The 16,763-nt window shown below is 48.1% G+C and overlaps 1 long non-coding RNA gene across 8 annotated transcripts; it reads left to right on the top strand.

The window, feature by feature from the left end:
- Window positions 1-1,124: 1,124 nt before the first annotated feature.
- On the top strand, window positions 1,125-13,695 carry LOC149128338 (uncharacterized). Of its 8 annotated transcripts, none has more exons than XR_016230235.1 (3): window positions 1,187-3,014; window positions 3,626-3,723; window positions 10,067-10,240. It is a non-coding gene; the product is annotated as an uncharacterized LOC149128338 (long non-coding RNA). The 8 variants fall into 8 exon arrangements; XR_016230233.1 differs by having other exon boundaries at window positions 1,197-3,333; XR_016230236.1 differs by lacking the exons at window positions 3,626-3,723; window positions 10,067-10,240 and adding exons at window positions 12,055-12,270; window positions 13,658-13,695 and having other exon boundaries at window positions 1,199-3,014.
- Window positions 13,696-16,763: the final 3,068 nt, after the last annotated feature.

Here is a 16,763-nt window from a genome sequence, read left to right as displayed (position 1 = left end):
TCCACGGCCTTGCCCACGCACGCGGGCGCCGCTGCACCTGTGACCCCTGCAGGGGCGCCCGCCGGGCAGCGGCCTCCAGCACTCAGCGGCTCCTCGGTGCTGCGTGCAGGGGTGTGACCGTGGGCCCGGGCTGGGTGCGCACTCGCCACGTCCGCCCCCTGCAGCTCCTCCCGGCCTGGCAGTATCGCCGTCCCGCGGGTCTGTCTGCGCTATCGCCGCCCGCTGGCCACGGCGGGGCCCGCGGAGGAACTAGGGTGAGAAAAGTCGGCGGCGATCAGACGAACCGAGGACGCGGTCGCGACTTACACAAGTGAGATCGGAAGTCCCGGCGGCTCAGGAGGCTCCAAAACACTGCCACGAGTGTGATAGCCGGGACGATGCGAGTGTCATCCTACGGGGAATGTCGCCCTCTACTGGGTGTCTCATGGAAGTACATGTTAGAAATGCTTTGCTCTCCGTTTTTCATCCTGGGTGCGCCCTGCAAAAGCAAGGCGAATATCGCCTGCTAACCCAGGATTTAAAAATAAACCTAAAATAAAAAGGAAGCGCATCTGGGAACTTACAAAGGGGAGCTTACTGAGCGGAAAGGTTATTTGGGGAAATTAACTGGAGTGTTTCTTTGGGAAAAAGAGCCTTTGGGATTTATAGCAAGTATGTTTTTAACATTTATAACGTAGACAGCAGTATATTCAAATTACTTAATGCCTTGCGGTGTAAAGATAAGCAAGCGTGCCAAGTCAAATCTCAGAACCCTGTGATGTGAAATTCCCCCGCCAGGATATATACTCGTTCTCAAAACGTGGAGAAGCAGTTGCGGCTCTTCCACAGAGAAACTGCACAGAGAGCAAGGGACAGAAGAACCCGATAAATGAAAAGAGACTTTAAAGAGACACTAACCAGTCCCGAGGTGTGGCATTTATTTCTATTTCGGTTTTTTTTAATTCAATAAATATTTAACATTATGAAACCTTTGGAAATCAAAACACTGTTACATCAGTGTCACTCTTGTGATGTGGCAAAGGGAGTGTGGTTATGTTTACTAAATATTCTGTGTGCTGAGAGACACAGTGAAATGGGTAGTTTGTAACCCTGAAGGTGGAGGAGTGTCTTCCCAGGGAGAAAGAAGAAAAACGCTGATGGGGAGAAGGGGGGGCCGCAAGGGTATGACGGGCTCCAGCAGTCCTGCAACGTTCATCCTAAGTCCTCTGGTGAACTTGAGGACCGGAGCTCCCAAGTACAGCCCCAGCGTGTGTCTGCGTTTTTGTTTTGTGTGACGTGGGAGCCAGAAGAGGAGGCGTAGAGGTAGAGACGGAAGAAAAGGTGGATCCGGCCGTCTGGTAGTGAATCCGCTGAGTGATGGAAGATAATTCGGGGGTGTGTAGGGGGGGATTGTTGGCAAGTATGGTTTGGATCAAGGAAAGAAAGGACAGAGCTGCTGCTCTCTAAAGGCTTGTTTATTGAGATTGAGATCTTTCATCCACTGGCTCACTCCCCAAATGGCCGCAAGGGTGGGAGCTGGGCTGAAGCCAGGAGCCAGGAGCTGCTTCTGGGCCTCCCATGAAGGTGCAAGGGCCCAAGCCCTTGGGCCATCCTCTACTGCTTTCCCAAGTGCATTGGCAGGGAGCTGGATTGGAAATGGAGCAGCCAGGACTCGAAACGGCACCTATATGGGATGCCGGCACCGCTAGCTACGGTTTTACCTATTCCACCACAGTACCAGCCTCAGGCTGAAGCTTATATATGTGTGATATATGTGTGAGGAGGATATATGTGTGAGTTGATCGCAATCTGGTGGCCGTGTGTTTAGTTTTAGGGATGCAGATTATATTCAGAGAGGAGAAAATGTCCTCCCAACCCAGGCCTTGCTCAAACATAATCTCTGAAGAAAAACAGCTGTCATGGAGCTGCACACACAGAAGAAAAAAAATGACTGAACTATGGCAAACGCTGGGGCAGTTCACAGCAGAGTGAGCCATTAGCAGAGGCCTGGGACTGACGGTGCAGCAGGCAACACGAGCGAGGCAGCAGGAGATCAGTGTGGGGAGCTATGCCGTGGGCTAGGTCTTCCACTGGGTAGAACGGTTTCTTAGAAAATCATAGTCAGGGGCTTAGGAGACAAAACACCCCAGAGTTTATCTCGTGAGTGAAGATATTCTGACCTCAGCTATTCAAGGGCAAGCATGACTCTTATGAGAGCAGCAGAGGTCAGCTTTGGATGATTGACAGCTTTTTGTTTTTTTAAAAGCTTTATTTATTCATTCGGAAGAGTTACAGAAAGAGAAGGAGAGACATCTTCCATCCGTTGGTTCACTTCCCAAATGGCCACAAAGATCCAGGCTGGGCCAGGCTGAACCCAGGAGCTTCTTCCGGGTCTCCCACACAGGTGCAGGGGCCCAAGCACTTGGGCCATCTTCTACTGCTTTCTCAGGTTATAGCAGAGATCTGGATCAGAAGAGGAGCAGCCAGGACCCGAACCAGAGTTCAGATGGGATGGTGGCGCTGCAGACAGCAGCTTAACCTGCTGCGCCACAGCCCAGGCCCCCAGCTGACTGGATTTGAATTCAGTTTACGGGTCACCTTCGGCACAGAGGCCTATTTAACCCCTGCAGGTGATTGCACTCAGCTCGGAGCATCGGGGCGCTGTTTTAAGCACGGTCAGGCTCAATAGAAACAGACCTGAAACCTGTTGAAGAAAATTAAAACTCTTTGCCCGGAGCAGGAGCTGCTGGTTTGCGTGTTCTCTCTCTCCCACAAGAGCACCTGCTCCATGGCGGGGAGCCGGCTCGCTCTTCTTCACGCTTGTATCTTCCTGCCTCGGTTGGTGTGAGCAGGAAGTCGGAGCTCAACAGGACGTGGGTAAAGGAATGGACGAAACTCCCAGGTTAAGTGGGCAGTTGCATGGAAGGCCAGGTGCCTTAGCCTCTCCAGGAACCCTCCTGGGCTGAAGGATTTGACGCATCACTGACCTCTGTGCCCAGACTCACCTGGTCCTTGCCTTCTCCGCAGACCTCAGGGTAACCGGGAGCACCCCATCCCCCTTCCAGCGCATTCCCAGTGCCTCGGGGGCGTTCTTGGGGTTGGAACCAGGAGGGGAAAGGAGACAAGGCTCAGGGCCTCGGGCGATGAAAATCAAAGCTGCCTGCAGGGTTCTCAGTGGAGTGGGAGCCTAAGGAACCGCAGCCCACACTGAAGTGGCGGGAGAATCCTGGGGGAGGAGGAAGGCATGTCCCCAAGGGTGCTAAAGGCAGAAGTCGTCCTGGGGATGCAGAGAAACAAGCCCTGTGCAGGGATACAAGGACCAGAGCCCAGAGGGTAGGAGACCTCTCTACACAGGTATGGAGAACTCGTATTGTGATTCCTTATCCCTGTATACCAGGAAAGACAAGAGGTTTTTTTTTTTTTTTTTATTTTTAAAGATTTATTTATTTATTTGAAAGGCAGAGTTACACACAGAGAGAAGGAGAGGCAGAGTGAGAGAGAGAGATCTTCTATCCACTGGTTCACTCCCCAATTGGCCACAATGGCTGTAGCTACACTGATCCAAAGTCAGGAGCCAGGAGCTTCTGGGTCTCCCACTCGGGTGCAGGTACCCAACGACTTGAGCCATCTTCTACTGCTTTCCCAGGCCATTGTAGAGAGTTGGATCAGAAGTGGAGCAGCTGGGACTTGAACTGGCGCCAGCTTTACCCGCTATGCCACAGCGCTGGCCCAGAGTTTTTTTTGGTATGTGTTTGGGAATTTCATTGTGGCCTATTTGTAAGAAGACTGAATTCAACCATAATATGCATGAAATACAAAATGGATAAATGGTATAGGTTTCAGGTGATAACTTCATTGAGCAGTCTTCAACTGGCTTAGGTGAGAAATTCTTTTTCCAGTCTCACACAGGACATGACGTGTGTTTTTTTTTTTTTTTTTTAAGATTTATTTTATTTATTTGAAAGGCAGAGTTACAGGGAGAGGGAGCGATAAAAAAAGAGAGATCTTCCATCTACTGGTTCACTCCCCAAATGGCTGCAACAGCTGGGGCTGGGCCAGGCTGAAGCCAGGAGCCAGGAGCTTCTTCCCTGTCTCCCACGTGGGTGCAGGGGCCCAAGGACTTGGGATCTTCTGCTGCATTCGCAGGCGCAACAGCATGAAATACAAAAACCCAGTGAGCTGGATCTGGGGGCTGGGGTTTGGCTGAGTCGTCGAGAGCTGTGTTCCTTCTTTCCCCACTCAGGGCTCTCCAGCACCCCCTGAGGAAGTCTGTGCAGGCCCTGGAGCTTTGCAGGGCAGCTGGGAAAGCCACTGAGCTCGGCTCTCGGTGCCCCTGTGACTCGCCACACAGGCAGGTGCGTCTAGGGCAGAAATGGAGGAAGTCCTCTGTGACTGGCAGGAGCTGAAAAAGAAGGCAGATAGACAGGTGCACCTCGGTCAGCAGGGCAGCTTCATAGCTGGGAAAAATCAAGCAGATCCCTTGTTTGTAGAGAAGGGAACCAGTGGTGTGGCGACTGTGGGGCGTCCTCCCGATCCGTGCCAGCCCCGTCAGCCCACTCCTGACCCGGGGCGTGCCTGCAGAACTCAGAACCAGAGAGAAACAGACACAGCCGCCCTCTCTACCCACGGGGGCCACAGCCACAGCTCCAACCAAGCGCAGATCAGAAATATCGGGGGGAGGGGAATTGCACCTGCATCTATACTGAGCACGTGTGGACCCCCCCCCCCAACTCCCTCACTGACTGTTTATGTAGCACCGACATTCTTGCTGTAAGTAATCCACCGATGATGTCGAGGGTACAGGAGGGTGTGTGCAGGTCATATGCAAATACCATCTTAAAAGAGACTTGAAGATCTGAGAATTCCGCTATGCTTAGCTGGGGGAGGGGGGTCCCCAGAATCAGTTCTCCAGGGGTATTGAGGAACGGCTGTAATTTGAAATTTAAAAAAAAAAATCCTCAAGATAATTTTAAGAAAGGGAAAAAAATCCCTAGAGCCAGGCTGCAGAGTGGTTAGTCTCATGAGATGGAACCAGTATTTGGTGGCTAAACTGGGAGATTTCTCATTTGGTCTCTCCTTCATATATTTATGACAAGTGGCATTTAAAGCTCTATTTCTATCTTTTAAGTCTTTCTAGCCCAGGCTTGACAGGGCAGAAAAAATTTTTATTTATTTATTTATTTATTTTTGACAGGCAGAGTAGACAGAGAGACAGAGAAAGGTCTTCCTTCCGTTGGTTCGCACCCCCCCCCCCCCAAATGGCTGCTATAGCTGGCATGCTGCACCAATCCGAAGCCAGGAGCCAGGTGCTTCTCCTGGTCTCCCATGGGGTGCAGGGCCCAAGCACTTGGGCCATCCTCCACTGCACTCCCGGGCCACAGCAGAGAGCTGGACTGGAAGAGGGGCAACCGGGACAGAACTGGTGCCCCAACCGAGACTAGAACCTGGTGTGCCGGCGCCACTAGGCGGAGGATTAGCCTAGTGAGCCGCGGTGCCTGCCCAAGCAAACTTTATTTTTTAAATCTCCACAGGGTTGCTCTGAAGTAATTGGCATTTCTGTTTGGTCTGGAGAAGAGAACAGCGCTCTTTGATGTGTCTGCCCCGGCAGCTGTAGAGCCGGGCCCAGACCTCAGAACAGGGCCGGCTCACCGCCTGGCCACCGCACAAAGCAGCCACGTGGCGTCTGCTGGGCACAGACGTGATTCCGGAAGGAGCTCTGAGCCTCGGGTGTTGGCCAAGGGGGCAAAGGACACAAAGGGGTGGGGTAGTGTGGCACAAAGGTTTAGCAAAGCTTAAAGAGGCTCCCAGGGCAGGTCAGGCTGGGAGGGGAGGGGGCGGCTCTCCATCCGGCGGGTGGCAGCTCAGATGCACTAACTGGCGTCAGAAATGGCGGAGCTTGGGCAAGAATGTTGGTGGATGCACTGGGTCTTAAACTGTGGAGCTGGACAGGACAGGAACCCAGGGCCGACCTGGCTGTGGGCTTGCTGCCTGGTCTGCACATCTGACTCTTTTATGCATCAGACCAATGCCCCATAATTGTGTCCTTGCAAGACGGAATCTCCAGCATTAAGAGACATTCAGTTGCAGATTTTACCCAATAGTCACCTTCTAGGACTTGCATTCTTTTTTTTTATTTTTATTTTTTGATTTTCCATAAACTTTTTTAACTTTTATTTAATGAATATAAATTTCCAAATACAGCTTATGGATTACAATAGCTTTTTCCCCCCCATAACTTCCCTCCACCTGCAACCCTCCCCTCTCCCGCTCCCTCTCTCCTTCCATTCACATCAAGATTCATTTTCATTTCTCTGTATATACAGAAGGTCAGTTTAGCATATATTAAGCTTTCAACAGTTTGCACCCACACAGAAGCATAAAGTGTAAAATACTGTTTGAGTACTAGTTATAGCATTAAATCACAATGTACAGCACATAAAGGACAGAGATCCTACATGAGGAGTAAGTGCACAGTGACTCCTGTTGTTGACTTAACAATTTGACACTCTTGTTTATGGCGTCAGTAATCTCCCTAGGCTCTTGTCATGAGTTGCCAAGGCTATGGAGGCCTTTTGAGTTCACCGACTCTGATCACATTTAGACAAGGTCATAGTCAAAGTGGAAGTTCTTGCCTCCCTTCAGAGAAAGGTACCTCCTTCTTTGATGACCTGTTCTTTCCACTGGGATCTCACTCGCAGAGATCTTTCATTTAGGTTTTTTTTTTTTTTTTGCGCCAGAATGTCTTGGCTTTCCATGCCTGAAATACTCTCATGGGCTTTTCAGCTGGATCCGCATGCCTTAAGGGCTGATTCTGAGGCCAGAGTACTGTTTAGGACATCTGCCATTCTATGAGTCTGCTGTGTATCCCGCTTCCCATGTTGGATTGTTCTCTCCCTTTTTTATTCTATTGGTTAGTATTTTCAGACACTAGTCTTATTTATGTGATCCCTTTGACTCTTAGTCCTATCATTATGATCAATTGTGAACAGCAATTGATCACTGGGACTAGTGAGATGGCATTGCCACCTTGAAGGGATTGAATTGGAATCCCCTGGCACGTTTCTAACTCTACCATTTGGGGCAAGTCCGATTGAGCATGTCCCAAATTGTACATCCCCTCCCTCTCTTATTCCCACTCTTGTATTTAACTTTTCAGTTAAGTTTCAACACTTAAGAATAATTGTGTACTAATTACAGAATTCAACCAATAGTATTAAGTAGAACAAACAAAAAAATACTAAAAGGGATAAAGTATTAAGTTGTTCATCAACAGTCAGGGCAAGGGCTGATCAAGTCACCGTTTCTCATAGTGTCCATTTCACTTCAACAGGTTTTCTTTTTGGTGCTCGGTTAGTTGTCACTGATCAGGGAGAACACATAATATTTGTCCCTTTGGGACTGGCTTATTTCACTCAGCATGATGTTTTCCAGATTCCTCCATTTTGTTGCAAATGACCAGATTTCATTGTTTTTGACTGCTGTATAGTATTCTATAGAGTACATGTCCCATAATTTCTTTATCCAGTCATCTGTTGATGGGCATTTAGGTTGATTCCAGGTCTAAGCTATTGTGAATTGAGCTACAATAAACATTAAGGTGCAGACTGCTTTTTTGTTTGCCAATTTAATTTCCTTTGGGTAAATTCCAAAGGAGTGGGATGGCTGGATTGCATGGTAGGGTTATATTCAGGTTTCTGAGGAATCTCCAGACTGACTTCCATAGTGGCTTGACCAGTTTGCATTCCCACCAACAGTGGGTTAGTGTCCCTTTTTCCCCACATCCTCGCCAACATCTGTTGTTGGTAGATTTCTGTATGTGAGCCATTCTAACCGGGGTGAGGTGGAACCTCACTGTGGTTTTGATTTGCATTTCCCTGATTGCTAGTGATCTTGAACATTTTTTCATGTGCCTGTTGGCCATTTGGATTTCCTCTTTTGAAAAATGTCTAATGAGGTCCTTGGCCCATCTCTTAGGTGGGTTGTTGGTTTTGTTTTTGTGGAGTTTCTTGATCTCTTTGTAGATTCTGGTTATTAACCCTTTATCTGTAGCATAGTTTGCAAATATTTTTTCCCATTCTGTCGGTTGCCTCTTCACTTTCCTGACTGTTTCTTTTGTAGTACAGAAACTTCTCAATTTGATACAATCCCAATAGTTAATTTTGGCTTTGACTGCCTGTGCCTCCTGGGTCTTTTCCAAGAAGTCTTTGCTGGTGCCAATATCTTGCAGGGTTTCTCAATGTTCTCTAATAATTTGATGGTGTCGGGTCATAGATTTAGGTCTTTAATCCATGTTGAGTGGATTTTTGTGCCTCAACCCCCAGGTCCCTCTCCTGGGGATCCTGATTCAGTAAGTCTAGAGCAGGCAGCAGGAGGTTCAGCAGGGATCCTGGGGATTCTCATCAAGCAAGTTTGGGTACTCAGGCATTTGTCTCCTAAACCTCAAAGTGCCCCCAAATTTAATTTAATTTGTGCTGCCTGCACAAATTCCAATTCAGTAGGCTTAGAGCTTATGAATCTTCATTTCTAAAGATTTTTTTTTTCATTTGAAAGGCAGAGATAGAGAGTTCCTCCATCTGCTGGTTCACTCCCCAAATGCCTGCATCTGGTCTGGCTGGGCCAGGCCAAAGCCAAGAGCCAGGAACTCTTAGAGGTTATCTGCATGGGTAGCAGAGGCCCAAGCACTTGAGCCTTCTTGGGTCACCTCCCGAGGTGCACATCAGCAGGAAGCTGGTTTGGCAGCAGAGGTGGGACTCGACCCCAGGCACTCTGATATAGGATGTGGGTGGCCCAAATGGTGTCTGTCTTCCTTTCCTTTCCTTTTTTTTTTTTTTTTTTTTTTTGGTTTGTTTGTTTTTTAGAAGGAGAGACACAGAAAGGTCTTCCATCTGCTGTTTCACTCTCCAAATGCCGCAACGGCCAGAACTGGGCCAATCCAAAGCCAGGAGCCAGTAGCTTCTTCTGGGTCTCCCACATAGGTGCAGGGGCCCAAACACTTGGGCCATCTTCTGCTTTCCCAGGTGCATTAAGCAGGGAGATGCATCAGAAGTGGAGCAGCTGGGACTCGAACCGGCTCTCATATGGGATGCCGGCACTAAAGGTAGAGGATTAACCTACACCACAGTGCCGGCTCTCCAAGTGGTGTCTTAACCACTGTGCCACAGTGCCCATCCTTGAATCCTCCTTTTTATCCAGTGGGTCCCAAGTGACTCAGTCAAGGAAAACATGGAATTTCAGGTCTTTTCAGCAGATGGCGCTCTTGTCCATTTTGTCGCAGACTTGGACCTAAAAAGTGAATTCTTTACTCGTGAACAGGAAAAAACAAAAATTAAAAAATGTGAATTTTCCCAAAAGGGTAGATTTGGGACCAGATAACTATTCCTTTTCAAAACTGGGAGATGTCTCTTAACTCCCTTTGAGCAACAGTGCTCAGTGCTGGAATGCACCTAGTCCCAAGCCCGGGAGGTTGGGGTGCAGGTGGGAGTCCTGAGACCATGATCTCAGAGTTCATGGTGACAGTTTCAGACTTGTCAGTGCAAAATTAACTTGAGAACAATTAAAGCTACACATCTGTGGGGCTTTGTCTTAATTTACCACACATGGGTTAAAAATTGACCCCCATTTTAGTCCTTAAAAAACTCGCTCCAAATCAAAGTAAGGAACCAAATTGGAATGGGTCAGATAAATGGCTTTAGAGATAACCCCGTTCTACAGATAAACACTAGAATAGAGAACATTTTCTTAACTGGATCAGCAAATCAGTATCAGACACCAGATTCATAACCAAGATCTAACTTCTAATTGACTGTTATTAGGGGAACACTTCTTTTTTTATTGTTGTGTTATTTGTGATTGACACAGAATATACATATTTGTAGGTTACAATGCAATGTTTACATACATTGCAATGTAATGACCAAATCTGAGCGATTTGTGTACCTTCACAATTTATCATTTCTTTGTGGTGAGAACATTAAAAATCCTCTTTGAGGGGCCAGTGCAGTGGTATAGTGGGCTAAACCACTGCCCGCAGTGCCAGCATCCCATGTGGGGGCTGGTTCATGTCCTGGTTGCTCCTCTTCCCATCCAGCTCTCTGCTTATGGCCTGGGGAAGCAGAAGAAGATGGGACCCTGCACCTGCGTGGGAGACCCAGAAGAAGCTCCTGGCTCTTGGCTTCAGATTGGCCCAGCTCTGGCCCCGTGGCCATTTGGAGAGTGAACCAACAGATGGAAGACCTCTCTCTGTCCCTCCCTCTCTGTAACTCAGCCTCTCAAAAAAATAAATAAAATCTTTTTTTAAAAAATCCTCTTTGAAATACACAATATATTATTGTGAGCCACAGGCACCCAATTTGGCAATGGAACCCGGGATTTGTTCCTTCCATCTGGCTGTCACCTTGCACCCACTGACTAACCTGTCCCCACTCCTCCTGCCTGCCTCCTTCCCACAATTTACACCCAACTTGATGAGATCAACTTTGTTAGAGTCCACATGAGAGTGAGGTCGTTGTAGCATTTGTCTTTCTGCGCCTGGGTTGTATCATGTCATAGAATGCCCTGTCTGGCCATCCACATTCTTGCATGTAACAGGAGTTCAGCCTTTTTTGGGGCTGCATAGCAGTCCACTGTGCATACCTTTTCTTTGCCCACTCTTCTGTGGATGGATGCCTGCACTGAGTCCCTATCTTGGCTGCTGTGGGGATGGCTGCAGCATGCATGGGAGAGCAGATGTCTCTTTAGGATGAAGACTGTGGCTTCATTCTCTTCAGGTATAGACCCAGGAGTGGGATTGTGGATTTGTAGGATAGCACTATTTTGAATTTTTTAGAAGGATGTTTAAACATTTTTTTTTTGACAGGCAGAGTGGACAATGAGAGAGAGAGAGAAAGGTTTTCTTTTTGCCATTGGTTCACCCTCCAATGGCCGCAAGTGGCTGGTGCGCTGCGGCCCACCACGCTGATCTGATGGCAGGAGCCAGGTGCTTCTCCTGGTCTCCCATGGGGTGCAGGGCCCAAGTGCTTGGGCCATCCTCCACTGCACTCCCTGGCCACAGCAGAGAGCTGGCCTGGAAGAGGGGCAACCGGGACAGAATCCAGCGCCCCGACCGGGACTAGAACCTGGTGTGCCGGCGCCGCAAGGCGGAGGATTAGCCTAGTGAGCTGCAGCGCCGGCCTTAAACATTTTTAGTCCAACAGTTTTGTACTTATTTCTCCAAAAGCTCAAAATCAGAAACTGACATGGAAAGGAAAAAATTTAAGTAGCATGATGTGTATTTAAGAAATTAAATTCATTTAAAAAAAATCTTACCCCAGGGATAACTGGAGACCTGAACAGTTTCAGTGGCAACTCCCCCTGAGCATAAAGAAGAAATAACTGCGTAATAATATGTCTTTTTGGAAAGCAGAGGAGGTCAGCCTCTTTCTAACACGTTTTAAGAAAGCCAACTTAACTCCGACATGAAAACATAACGAGTGGGTTAAGCCACTGTCTGCAGTGCCGGCATCCCATATGGGTGCTGGTTCATGTCCTGGTTGCTCCACTTCTGATCCAACTCTCTGCTATGGCCTGGAAAAGCACTGGAAGATAGCCTAAGTACTTGGGTCCCTGCACCTGACCCCTGGCTTCAGATTGGCCCAGCTCTGGCTGTTGCAGCCATCTGGGGAGTGAACCAGCAGATGGAAGACCTTTTTCTCTGTCTCTCCCTCTCTCTCTTTCTCTGTAACCCTGCCTCTCAAATAAATAAAAATCTTAACAAAGAAAAGAAAACCTAATGTGTGGGGCCTGTGGTGTGGTGTGGCAGGTTCTGCCTTTCAAATAAATAAAATGAATCTTTTTAAAAAACTCTAATGAGTACAAAAAGAAATTTACATATCTAATTAATACAGGTGAAAAAATCCCTTAACTAAATATATTACAAATCAAATCCAGGAAAAAGTAAAAATGCAGTATGAATCATGAGATTTTTCTTTTCATTCGTTTTTGAGATTTGTACTTTCACATGTTTTCCTGATGGTAACTATCATCCTTTCTCTTTTTTCTCCCCAAATTCTCTTCATTTTCATTTTATTTGAAAGACAGAAACACACACTGCGTGAGAGTGATCTCCCACCCAAATGCCTCAACACCTGGGGGCGGGCCAGGCTGAAGCAGGAGCCTGAAATGCAAAATGCAATTTGAGTCTCTCCCACGGAGCCCAGGGAGCCATCAGCTGCTGCCTCCCACAGTGTGGGTTAACAGGAAGCTGGAGTTGGGAACAGCGGCAGGACTTGAACCCAGGCACCCCAACATGAACACGTAGGTGCCCCAGGTGGCATCTTTTTTTAATAGAAAGCTTTTATTTAATAAATATAAATTTCATAGGTACAGCTTTTGGATTATAGCGGTTCTTCCCTCCATACCTGCCCTCCCACCACCACTCCCATCCTACCTCCTACTCCCTCTCCCATCCCATTCTTTATTAAGGTTCATTTTTAATTATCTTTATATACAGAAGATCAACTCTATACTAAGTAAAGATTTCAAGTTTTGCAGCCACACAGACACAAAGTATAAAGTACTGTTTGACCAAGTGGCATCTTAATTGGCTGCACCAAACACTTGTCCCTGGACTTAAATTTTTAAGAAGTGATAGCATCAAAGTTTCCCTTCAATTGTTATACCAATGTATACGCTGGAACCCTGGATTCAACCCCGTTCCTCCTCTCCCAGCATCTTTCAGTAGCCCAGCCCATTTCCGTTCATGGTTCCCTTAATCCACGTAGTGTTCTTGTTTCTTACCTGACTGTTAAAAAGAACATGCTTTGTGAGAGTTGTCTAATGGACACATTTATAACCCCCCCCCCCCCGCCAGTATCACCCCTACTTTCCTTGGTCAGTACTGCACCTGCTTGCTCCCTCGCTCGCTCTCTTTCTCTCTCATTCTCTGCTTCCTTTTAGTGGTGCCTCCCTGGAGTCCTCTCCTCCCACACCTGGCCCGGATTCCTTGGTCCCATTTTGCTACCCTCACCTTGCATCATAGTCCAGTGTAGCCACTGTTTACTTCTCTGGTTTTTCTGTTTTACTGTGAGCACCTTGAAGGCAGAGATTATGTTTCATTCGACCGTTTATCTCCAGTTTGTGCCCAGCACAGACCCCGAGCCACTGAAAGCATTCAGGATTTCTGTTGAATGAGCGAGTTTACCACACATGCCCAATCATTTGGTTGTTTCATGAGCATATGTCTCTCTCGCTGTCTCAGGTTTTTGGAAGACAGGAACCTTGCTTTATGTCTCTTCCTCTACAAGATTTTTTTTTTTTAAATTATATATTTGAGAGGGAAGGAGAGAGAAAGAGAGAGTGAGCAAGCTTCCCTTTGCTGTTTCAAACCCCCAGATGCCTTCAAGGCAATCCAAGTCTCCCACATGAGTGGCAGGAACCTAATTGTTGAGCCCTCACTGCTGCCTCCCAGGGTCTGCATGAGCAGGGAGCTGGAGCCAGTGATCAAACCTGGGACACTGATGTAGGACATGGGCGTCGTAACTGCCATTGTAACCCCTGGGTCACTGTGTCCTCTACACACGTTTCTCCCCAGAGTCTAGCACATTTTAATCCTGGAATCTATAGTCCATGTGCATTTGTTGGATTCAATTCAGCTGAGTTGAACCAAACTGACTGCAAATAGAAATTTCTATTCTCTTTGCAGGGTCCTACAGTTTTGCTTATGAAGGCTGTGTGGCAAGGGATCTACAAAAACAAAACACTACAACTGTGCACATTGAGAACATTCTTTCTTCAAAACAGAGAAGAGTCAAGATCAGACGGGATTGACAGAAAGAAGCTACGCCTGCAATGCTGCACACCGTCCAGGTCAGCAGTGGGAAAAGTCGCCTTCACCTTCAACGCTGGGTCCACAGTGGAAAACCATCCCAGTGAAGCAGCCCTCCCGTGCGTCTTCTCGCCCACCCTGGAGGCTGTGTTTTCCAGGGAGTGGAAGCAGTGGAAGCGCTGCTCTGTGTTCTTACCTACTGTGAGGATTATGTGAAGCCGTGCCTTGGGCTGTGGCTGGCTGAGCGACCGCTGTGGCGTTTTTAATGGCAAGAGTTAAGTACCAGTGGACTCATCTGTGAGTCTGATGTTCGAGCCTGCTTTACGAAAGCCTTGAGGAGCCACTGATGGGGCATAAAGCCGGCCAGGCCACTCTGTCTTTGCTGTCAGCTACCTTTACAAAGTGTTGGAGAGGGCTGGCGCTGTGGCTCACTTGGTTAATCCTCCGCCTGTGGCATCAGCATCCCATATGGGCACTGGGTTCTAGTCCCGGTTGCTTCTCTTCCAGTCCAGCTCTCTGCTGTGGCCCGGGGAAGGCAGTGGAGGATGGCTCAGGTGCTTGGGCCCTGCACCCGCATGGGAGACCAGGAGGAAGCACCCGGCTCCTGGCTTCGGATTGGCACAGTGCCGGCTGTAGCAGCCATTTGGGGGGTGAACCAATAGAGGGAGGACCTTTGTCTCTCTCTCTCTCTGTCTAACTCTGCCTATCAAAAACGAAAACAAAAACAAAAAACAAAGTATTGGAGAGAGGAGTAAACTGGGTTCTTGCTCAGACTCAGCCTGGAGAATAGTGACTCAGGGAGCCAGGTGGGATGGCTGGGGCCATGGGTTTTAGTTCTCTGTACTGCGACTCCAGGGCTGACAGATAGGGTTTGGGGTTGCTTCCGGTAATACTCCAGGTGCCGTGGAAACCCAGCCAAGTACCAGGTAAGCCGTGTTGGAATCGTTGTATCGTTAAAGCCCAGCACCTGTCAGAGACATACCCCATTGAGGGCTACTTAGATAGTTTACAAGTGTGGCTGTCGGAGAAACAAACCCGAGGAGAGGTCTACAGGTAGCCCCAGGCAAGCTGCCAGTCGGGCTTAAGAAGACATTGCATGAGGAACTGTCACCCCAGGATTCGTCACTGGATGATGCGCTCCAGCCCACCGTGGGGGCCTCAGCCTCTGAAATTCAGCCATGGCTCAGGCACCTTCATTTTTGTAAATCAGCATTTCATGTTGCAATATAGTCCTATGGGTCCTCCACACCTAGTCTCCTCTTTTATTCGCCTCTGTCATTAATGTGACACTTTTTATTATAATTAATGAACCAATACTGATACTTTTAAAAAATTATTTGGGGAAGAGTCTAATGCCATGTTTTCTTAAGCTTTATTGAATTAGCAACTATGTATTTAAGACGTACAGCTTGTGTTGATGTGAACATGGGGGATTGATCACCAGGGTCAGGCTAATTAACGTATTCACCACCTCCCATGGTTGTTTTCTTTCTTTGTGTGTGTGAGTGTGTGTGTGTATGCTGGGCACAATTAGGCTCCACCCTCAGATTAAAATATTCAAGCATACAATTTCAAGAACGCAGCACAGGATTGCTATCTGTGGTCCCCTACTGGACAGCATCTTTTATTTTATTTTATTTTATTTTATTTTATTTGACAGGCAGAGTAGACAGTGAGAGAGAGAGACAGAGAGAAAGGTCTTCCTTTGCCGTTGGTTCACCCTCCAATGGTCGCTGTGGCTGGCCCGCTGCGGCCGGCGTACCGCGCTGTGGATAGCATCTTTGACGACTAAGACTTTGCACCCTTTATCAACATCTCCCCATTCCCCGCCCCCCTGCCCACACCCAACCTCTTGCAGCCACCATTTTACTCTGTGCACCTGTGCGTTTGACTTTTTAGATCCCGCATTGTCAGGGAGGTCATACAGTGCCTGTGTTTGTCTTTCTGTGTCTGGCTTATTGTTTTTAGTATAATGTCCTCCAGTTCCATTCATGTGGTAAATGACAGGATCTCCTTAATCTTTAAGGAAATACACACACACACACACACATACACAAGTACTCAAAAAGTCCTGGAAAAATGGAATTGAAACGAGTTTACCTTGGTGCAAGACATCTTGAAATCCATGCATAGGGCCGGCGCCGCGGCTCACTAGGCTAATCCTCCGCCTAGCGGTGCCGGCACACCGGGTTCTAGTCCCGGTCGGGGCGCCGGATTCTGTCCCAGTTGCCCCTCTTCCAGTCCAGCTCTCTGCTATGGCCCGGGAGTGCAGTGGAGGATGGCCCAAGTCCTTGGGCCCTGCACCCCATGGGAGACCAGGATAAGTACCTGGCTCCTGCCTTCGGATCAGCGCGGTGTGCCGGCCGCAGCGCACTGGCCGCGGCGGCCATTGGAGAGTGAACCAACGGCAAAAGGAAGACCTTTCTCTTTGTCTCTCTCTCTCACTGTCCACTCTGCCTGTCAAAAAAAAAAAAAAAGAAATCCATGCATAATGTTTTCTTTTTTTAAAGATTTATTTATTTATTTGAAAGGTAGAGTTACACAGAGAGAGAAGGAGAGGCAGAAAGAGAGAGAGAGAGAGAGAGAGGTCTTCCATCTGCAGGTTCATTCCCCAATTGGCAGCAACAGCCAGAGCTGCGCCGATCCAAAGCCAGGATCCAAGAGCTTCTTCCTTGTCTTCCAAGCAGGTACAGGGGCCCAAGGACTTGGTTCATCTTCTACTGCTTTCCCAGGCCATAGCAGAGAGCTGGTTGGGAAGTGGAGTAGCCGGGACTCGAACTGGCACTCATATGGATGACAGCACTGCAGGCGGCGGCCTTACCCACTATGCCACAGTGCCAGCCCTATGCATGCATAGTGTTTTCATCATGCACACATCATCTATGCACTTTCTGAATCCCCCTCCCCTGCAAGGAGTGTTCAGAAAGTTCATGGAAGATTTGGATTGTCTTTCAATCCAATTTTCCATGATCTTTTTAAAAAA

The sequence above is a fragment of the Oryctolagus cuniculus genome, chromosome 1, assembly GCF_051225735.1.
Source record: "Oryctolagus cuniculus isolate XC-2025 breed Fujian yellow rabbit chromosome 1, ASM5122573v1, whole genome shotgun sequence".
In the NCBI taxonomy this organism is placed as follows: domain Eukaryota; kingdom Metazoa; phylum Chordata; class Mammalia; order Lagomorpha; family Leporidae; genus Oryctolagus; species Oryctolagus cuniculus.
The sequence above is the reverse complement of the archived record's forward strand: the minus strand, read 5'-3'. Positions and strand labels throughout refer to the sequence as shown.